At 56.1% G+C, this 7,790-nt stretch overlaps 1 long non-coding RNA gene across 2 annotated transcripts; it reads right to left on the reverse strand.

The window, feature by feature from the left end:
• Positions 1 to 3,569: 3,569 nt before the first annotated feature.
• Positions 3,570 to 7,240, reverse strand: LOC118547704 (uncharacterized). 2 transcript variants are annotated; one of them, XR_013440989.1, is made up of 5 exons: positions 6,754 to 7,240; positions 6,389 to 6,485; positions 6,138 to 6,243; positions 5,083 to 5,273; positions 3,570 to 4,627 (listed from the first exon to the last, which is right to left on the reverse strand). It is a non-coding gene; the product is annotated as an uncharacterized LOC118547704 (long non-coding RNA). The 2 variants fall into 2 exon arrangements; XR_013440990.1 differs by lacking the exon at positions 6,138 to 6,243 and having other exon boundaries at positions 6,280 to 6,485.
• Positions 7,241 to 7,790: the final 550 nt, after the last annotated feature.

The raw sequence follows: 7,790 nt of genomic DNA on the forward strand, positions 1-7,790 counted from the left end.
CAGTTTGAAGCAGACTGTTACATCTAGAAGATGCTTCAAGAGATCCTCAGGGTGACCACAAAACAAAAACGTCTCATAGATACCCACAACATAAAGAGAAAGGAACCCGAGTGCACCACCACGGAAAATCATCAATTCACAAAGGAAGGGAGCACGACAGAGGAAAGGAGCTACGAAACAGACAGAAAACAATTAACAAGACAGGAATAGTCACTCCTTACCTATCAACAATTACTTTAGTCAGTCAAGAGGCACAGCATGGATTACTGGATTGACAAACCAGACCCAGTGATCAGTGCTGCCCACGAGAGACTCCCATGTTGGTGGGAATGTAAGTGGGTGCAGCTGGCGTGGGAAAAAGTATGGGGGTTCCTCACAAAATTAAAAGTAGATTTACCATACAATCCAGCAATAGTATTGCTGAGTATTTATCCAAAGAAAATGAAGCGTTAGATCGAAGGGATAGAGACGCCCCTGTGTTTATGGCAGCCGAGATGTGGAACCAGCCCAAGCGTCCATCCGTAGATGAATGCATATATGCATACAGTGCGGAATACACACCCAATGGAATATTACTCAGCCACTAAAAAGATGAGACCTTGCCATTTGCAACAGGGAGAAGGAAGTCACAGGGACAAGAAGTACAGCATAGGGAGTGTAGTGAATACAATTGTAATAACCTCATATGGTGACTTACTATGGTGAACCCTGCATAATGTATGGAATCGTCGAAAAAAGAAAACCATATTTATATGTATGTATATGTATATCTACGTGAATGTTATTCAGCCATTTGAAAAAAGAAGGAAATCCTGCCATTTGTAACACCATGGATGGACCTTGAGGGCATGGTGCTGAGTGAAATTCCAGACAAAGAAAGAGAGATACCGTATGATCTCGCTTCTCCATGGAAACTAACAACATGGCAGTCACAGAGACAGAGACCGTGGTTGTCCGGCAGGATGGGGGAGAAATGGGGAGAGGCTGCTCAGAAGGTCCACACTTCCTGTTGTAAGCTGAGTACGTTCCACGGGTCTGTGTAGTGTGGCGACTACAGTAAACAACGCCGACCGTATACTTGAAAGTCGCTCCAAGAGTAGATGGTTGGTGTTCTTACCACCACCACCACAACAACCTGGTAATTATGTGGGGTGAAGGATGTGTGTACTGATCTCACTGTAGGAGACATTTTCACAACACGTACGTGCATCAGATCATCGCATTGTGCACCGTAAACCTTCTCCACGTCACACATCAGTTATGTCTCAGTAAAGCTGGGAGGAAAAGGTCCAACACCTTCAGGGGCTGGGCAGACAAGAGGTAATAGGGAGTATGGGGACAGTAGCCACCATCTATAAAGGCATTTACAGCCTCATTATTTTTAAAACCACCAAGCCAGTGAAGCAAAACCTGTCTAAAAGTTAAATTCTGGGGCCGCCTGAGTGGCTCAGTCAGTTCAGCGTCCTACTGTCGATCTCAGGGTCGTGAGATCGAGCCCCACATTGGGCTCCGTGATGAGCATGGAGTCTGCTTGGGATTCTCTATCTCTGCCCCCTCCCCCACTGCTCACGTACCCTCTCTCTCTCATTCTCTCAAAATATAAAAATAAATAAAATATAAAAGTTAAATTCTTCCTCCAGGGGTCAGCAGTTTAGAATGAGTATGAACTCTAAAATATTATACAAATGTTAAGATGCTTTAGTTCAACCTCAAAGAAAACAAAGGTCTGTTATTCTCTCTCTCCCTTTTGATCACATTTCTGAAAGCCCCTGGCTCTCCGCTCTGATTCGGGTAACACGAGGAGGAAGGAGAAGAGGTTGAGACACAGATGGGTTGAGCTGCAGAAGGCGGGGCGGGTGGGGCTGGCTGGTATGTTCCTCGCCAGGACAGCGGCACAGGGAAGGCCAGCCAGGGCCCAGGGAAGCGCCAACAAGCAGGAAGAAACCGAGCAAACAAAGAATGGGCATGAGGACCCTAGAGCCGGGGAAACCCAAAGAAGACAGACTGCTCCCCGCACTGTGTCCCAGAGCACCCTGCAGAGAAGGACCTTCGGAAAGGAAGCTCCCCACTCTTCCTGCCACACCAGGGAGGCCCTGTGAGAGGACCGGGCGCTTGTCCTGATCGCTGGAAGTTCCCCGAGGTGAGTGACCGTACCTTCCACGTTTTCACTTCACATGTGGAGCCCAGGGACCTGCGGGGCCGCTCTCCCAGGCTGGGGGCTCTGCCGGCGGGAGCGGCCTGAACCTCTGCGTGGAGTTGGGCGCCCTGGTCCTTCTGGTCCCAGGACCCTCCGTGGGTGCAAGGCTCAGGACCACACAGCCCGTGTCACAAGCAGCACACGTCTGTATGTGGTATCCGCGCTCTGGAGAGGGGCTGACGGGGCATCAACCACCTGCTTCCCTCCTGCCCTGCCTCCCTTCTGATGTTTACTCTTTTCTATTGCTCCTTTGGTTTCTCCCTCTCCCTCCTTTTGCTTCCTCCCTGCTCCTCTTCGGCCTCCACGTCCTCCTTCCTCCGTGTCCTTCTCCCTTCCCAGAGCCAGCGTCCACTGCAGCCGGGGGCAGCCCTCTGCCCAGTCTCGGCCAGGAAACTGTCCCGCCGGCGTGGATATTCTGCAGGACCCTGTCACCACCAAACGTGGGCCCCACGTCTGCCTCAGATGTGTCACCCGAGTGGGAAGCATCCGACCGTACTCTCAAGTGTCCCCTGGGCAACGGCTCCGTGGGGAGGAAGACACTCAGGCCCACCCGGCCGATGGTGAACCTGCGGGAGACGGTCCGAGCCCTGGAGCCCTCGGACATGCACCCAGAAAGGAAGAGGCTCTGTGAGCACAATGGGGAGCTCCTCTGCTGTGTGCTGAGCCCAAGGACCCACAAATTCTACCACAGAATTTGACAGAAGCTTCCGTTGTTACCAGGGGAGCCCTTCCCTGACCCCCCACCCAACCAAGAGCTCCGGGAGGCCCTGGGGATGGTCACCTCCTCGCTCTGGCCCCGCACCCCATTGCCCCCATCCTTGCCCGTGAGTAGGCAGTTCGCCAGGGGCTCCAGCATTGATGGCTATTGAAATCAAGGCATCATGGAGAACGGGAAGAACATGGAGTTTTGAGTCCGAAGGTCTGGGCTCAAGGTCAGACTCCTGAGTTTACTGCAGGATCTTCGAGGACTCACTCTCCCTCTCTGCGGCTCAAGTGCCTCACCCTTCACAGGTGGCAAACACAACGTACCTCTCGGAGATGCTGCTATGATAAATCAGGGCAAGTCTGTGGAAGTTCTTTGATGCTCCCAAAGCACCCTCCGAATATTAGCCATAATGTATCAGTTATAATTTACATTCCTTCTTGCAGGTCACTGGGGCTGCAGATGTCTCCTGCCCCATCACACCCCAGCCCCAGCCTGAGCAACAAAGGGGGTCTAACGATCATGACACTGGGACTCCCCTGGTGAGCCTCCCCACCATCCTGAGGGAGAGCTCCAGGCACAGCTTCCCAAAGTCTCTCCCCACAGGGGCAGTTTCATTTGGATTGAGGCCTCTTTTCTCTTTTAAGATTTATTTATTTATTTGAGAGAGAGAGAGTGCAGGAGAACAAGGGGAAGAGCAGAGGGGGAGGCAGGGCAGGGGGAGAGAATCTCAAGCAGACTCCTCGCTGAGCAGGGAGCCTGATGCGGGACTCGATCCCAGGGCCCTGAGACCATGACCTGGGCTGAAACCAAGTGTCAGCTGCTCAACTCACTGAGCCACCCGGGCGCCCTTGGATCCAGGTCTTGCAGCCAAAGGAGATGGCAACAGCACAAGGGAAGCTGAAGAGGGCCAAGGTCTTCACCGTAGAAGAAACTCAGCTGTGGGTCTGTCTGTCCCGTGGGCTTGGGGCCAGACACACCTTCTGTGCACTCCCTCATCCCCCTGACCACTTAGGGAGAGGCCCCAGAACACAGAGCCCCAGAGCAGGCCGGCGTGGGGGAGTGGCAGCCTGGGGGGAACGCAGAGAATGGTGGCCTCATGGCTCAAGGGGTGTTCATGCCCCCCCCCCCAGTGTGGCGCTTGGCTCCTTCCCCATCCAGCCTTGTATGCCTGGAGTGGGGGGACTGCTTGGGCTCCTCCACCTGGGGACCCGGCGCTGGTCGTGGAATGAGAAATACCGTCTTCGAGGCCCAGCTCTGCTCTCTCAGTCCCCTACTAACTAGAGAGGGAGTCCCCAGGTAGACAGTGAGGACACTGCAAACCCACCCAACATCTTTGCCGGAGTTTTCTGTGGATCAAAGGAAAGCTCCATGTGAAAGCAGATTATGAAGTGAAAAGCCTTCTGGAAATGTGACTGCTACATACTTGAATGTTAAGTGTTAGGTAGTTAGGTCCTCGAAGGCAACGGGAAAACATGAATAAATAACCTGACACTGAAGCAGAGCACAGAGTAACTCATCTGAAATGTTCACAGTCACGTTTCCTTCCCTCTAGCTCTACCTCAGCTCACTGTTCTGCACTAGTACTCAGCATGAACTTAAATTAGAAATTGGAACATGGAACGAATGGTCTGGAAGGACCCGTGAGGCCATCCTCTCATCTTCTGGCCCAGGTGGGACTTGAGAAGCAAAGGGTCATCCCAGACCGTAGGCCGCTGCACCAGGTCCTAAGAGAGAGAGACCGTGGTCCTGTCATCCTGTCGTCCTGTCGGGATGCACAGGCTGCGGCAGCAGGGAGCCAGAGGAGGGAGGCTCTGGGAACTTCCCTGAGAGGCAGCAGAAGCTCCTCCTGCCCCTCTCCCCTCCCCCCTCCCCTCCCCCTCCTCCCTCTTCCCTCCTCCTTCCCCACTCCTCCTCCTCCCCTTTGTCCCCTCCTCCCCCTCCCTCCCTTCCTTCCTTCCTTCCTTCCTCCTCCTCCAACCCCTCTTCTCCCTCCTCCTCCTCCCCTTCCTCCCCTTCCTCCCCTCCCCCAGGCCCCTCCCTTCCTCCCTCTCCTCCCCCCTCCCCCTCCAGAGCACTCAGCTTGTCTGGAGGTCTGACCCCTTTCCTGCCTGCTGCCCACCTCCCCAGCTAATGACTACTAAGCATTGTAAATGATATTTGTGCTGGGCTAGATGGTTACCTCAGAGAAACAGAGAAGGCATCTCTCAGTGTTTTCCACCTTCCTGGTCCACTAAGAGCAGAGACAAATCCAGCTCCTGCTAGCCCATGGCATTTCAGATCTTCACCCCGCTGCACCGTCCTGGGTTTCTTGCTTGCCCTCTCTAGACTGTCCCCACCTCATTTCCCTGTCTCCCCGCAGACACCTCCAGGCTGATAGGAAGAAAGGGAAGAGCAGATTTCTCAGAAGGAGCTGTAAGTGGGGCTGCCGGTTGTCTCTGCTGGGTGGGGAAAGAGAAAAGAGAAGGGGCAAGGGTTCTGTCTCTAGGGTTACATGAAAGCCAGACATGGCGAACACCCATTCCTCAGCCAACTGGGAAGAACAGGCATATGGACATGCATTATTATTTTAAACTTGGGTAACTCACAAAACAGTGACCAATCCCCAAATTTAAAAGCTTCAAAAGTAATAGAAAACTATAAATGTGCTTCTTCATTCCTCAGAGCAAGGAAGGAGGTAGGACAAGGAGGAGGTGTTAGGTGCCCTCAGCCCCATGCTGGGTTTCTGGGCAAACCCCTGGGGGTGTAATAAAGTCAGGATAGCTCAGGGGACGCAGACAGTTCTGCCCCCTGAGATGGTAACACTACGCAGTACCATTTCTTAAAGACCCACTATGTGCTAAACACCCTATGTCTGATATTTCAAAACCCAACAACTATCCTCCAAACTAGGTGTTGTTATCTGCAATTTACGGATAAGGAAGGTTCCTGCAACTGCCTGTTACCCAGGTCCTGTGACTACTAAGTGGAAGAGACTGAAGTAGAGCTGGTTTCATCAAAGCCAGAATACTGTATCATGCATTCCAAAGCCAGACAACGGGATTCTGTTCCATTCTGTTCCAGCCGGGAGAGGCGCTGCTGGCCTCTGCAGAGGACAGGTCTCCACGGTGCTCTCTGCCTTGTGCCCTGTCCAGGGCTTCACACCCCAGCTCCCCCACCCCCAGAAGCCCCATGGCTGCAGAGAAGCCCCTCCTGCAGGCAGCAGGACGGTGGAAAGGTTTCCACACTTGCCCTCACAGGTAACTGGTGGCAGATGTCCTACTGATGATGGCGTGGTGTTTGTGTTTAATGTGCAGCTTCTGGTTATTGAGACCACAATGGCTGTTCTCTCCCCAGTTCTCGTCTGCCAGAGAAAAATAAATGCTAAAAGGAACACAACCTCAGAGCCTGGGTCGCTGTGTCCAGGTCTTCCGTGGTGTCGTGAGGGGGCCTCCACTTCTGCAGGGGGTCAGACACTCCACCCCAAGCACAGACAGGAATCCACCCACCTGGCCTGAAGCGGGTGGGGGATTAGACTGCAGGAAGAACTTCCAGCGCACAAGGTCATCCTCTGTGACCGCAGCCGGGTGGGGCTGAGGGACATCCCTGGGGAAGGGAATAGGGACAGAGCTGAGGGACGAACTGAGAGGCTGTAAGAGGGCCTGGGGGTCAGAGGAGGGGCCGACAGGCTGTGGAGTCTACAGGTTTTGAGGACATCGGGTACTCAGACGCGCAGAGATGCGGGGGTGGGGGATGGGGGCATTTCATCCGCCTCCTCTGCTCCTCCCAAATTATTCCTCCTGCAGGAAATCCCACGCCCACCCCCAGGTCAACTCCCTCCCAACTCGTTCAGGTGCACCTTCTAGAGTCTCACCTCCATCTCTCCCGCTGTATCTGGAGCTCAGCAGCATTTTCTGGCGGGATTTCCGCAGCTTCGCTCCCACAGACCTCTCTTGTCTCCCGTCCTTCTCCCTCAAAGATGACAGAACAACTACACCTGTGTCACAAACCCCACCTCTCAGCTCCCCGTTGCCCCCCCTACTGCGGGCCTCCCGGGCTGGGAAAACCGCCCCTCCAGCATTGCTCCTTCGGGAAGGTTTCCCTAAACCCAGCCAGCTCTGCGAGCGCAGGACTGGCGCGGGAGCAGGGCCCTGAAGGAGCGCAGGTGGGCTGAGAGCGGCCGCGGGTCCCGGGTCCCTCCCGACAGAGGAGCGCAGAGTGGGGCGGGGAGGGGGGGACACGGGCCGAGGAGTGCAGCGCGGGGGGACCAGCCGAGGAGCGCAGGGCGGGGTGGGGGGGGACGAGCGGAGGAGAGTAGGGGGGGGAAACGGGCCGAGGAGTGCAGGGGTGAGGTGGGGGACGCGCTGAGGAGTGCAGCGCGGGGGGACCGGCCGAGAAGCTCAGCGCGGGGTGTGGGGGGTGACGGGCCGAGGATTGCGGGGGGCGGGGACGCGCCGGGGAGTGCAGGGGGGTGGAAACGGGCCGAGGAGTGCAGGGGTGAGGTGGGGGACGCGCTGAGGAGTGCAGCGCGGGGGGACCGGTCGAGGAGCTCAGCGCGGGGTAGGGGGGGACGATCCGAGGATTGCGGGGGGCGGGGACGCGCCGGGGAGTGCAGGGGTGGGGGGGAACGGGCCGAGGAGTGCAGCGGGGGGGTCACCGGGCCGAGGAGTGCAGCGCGGGGGCACGGGCGGGGGCCTCTGAGCGCGGCGTCGCGGGGCGGGGGCCGGGCGGGGGCCGGGAGGACTCGCAGAAGGGACGCGGGTGCGCCCGAGCACAGCCGGGCAAGAGGAGCGGGGGCGCCCGGCGCTCCGCCCCACGCTTGGCTCCTGACTGCTCGGGCGGTGGTGCGTTCCGGTGCATAAACTACGCCCGTATAGCTGATGCCTCCGTGTTCCACTCGTTCCTTTTCCA

The sequence above is a fragment of the Halichoerus grypus genome, chromosome 9 (genome assembly GCF_964656455.1).
Source record: "Halichoerus grypus chromosome 9, mHalGry1.hap1.1, whole genome shotgun sequence".
Taxonomy (NCBI): Eukaryota; Metazoa; Chordata; class Mammalia; order Carnivora; family Phocidae; genus Halichoerus; species Halichoerus grypus.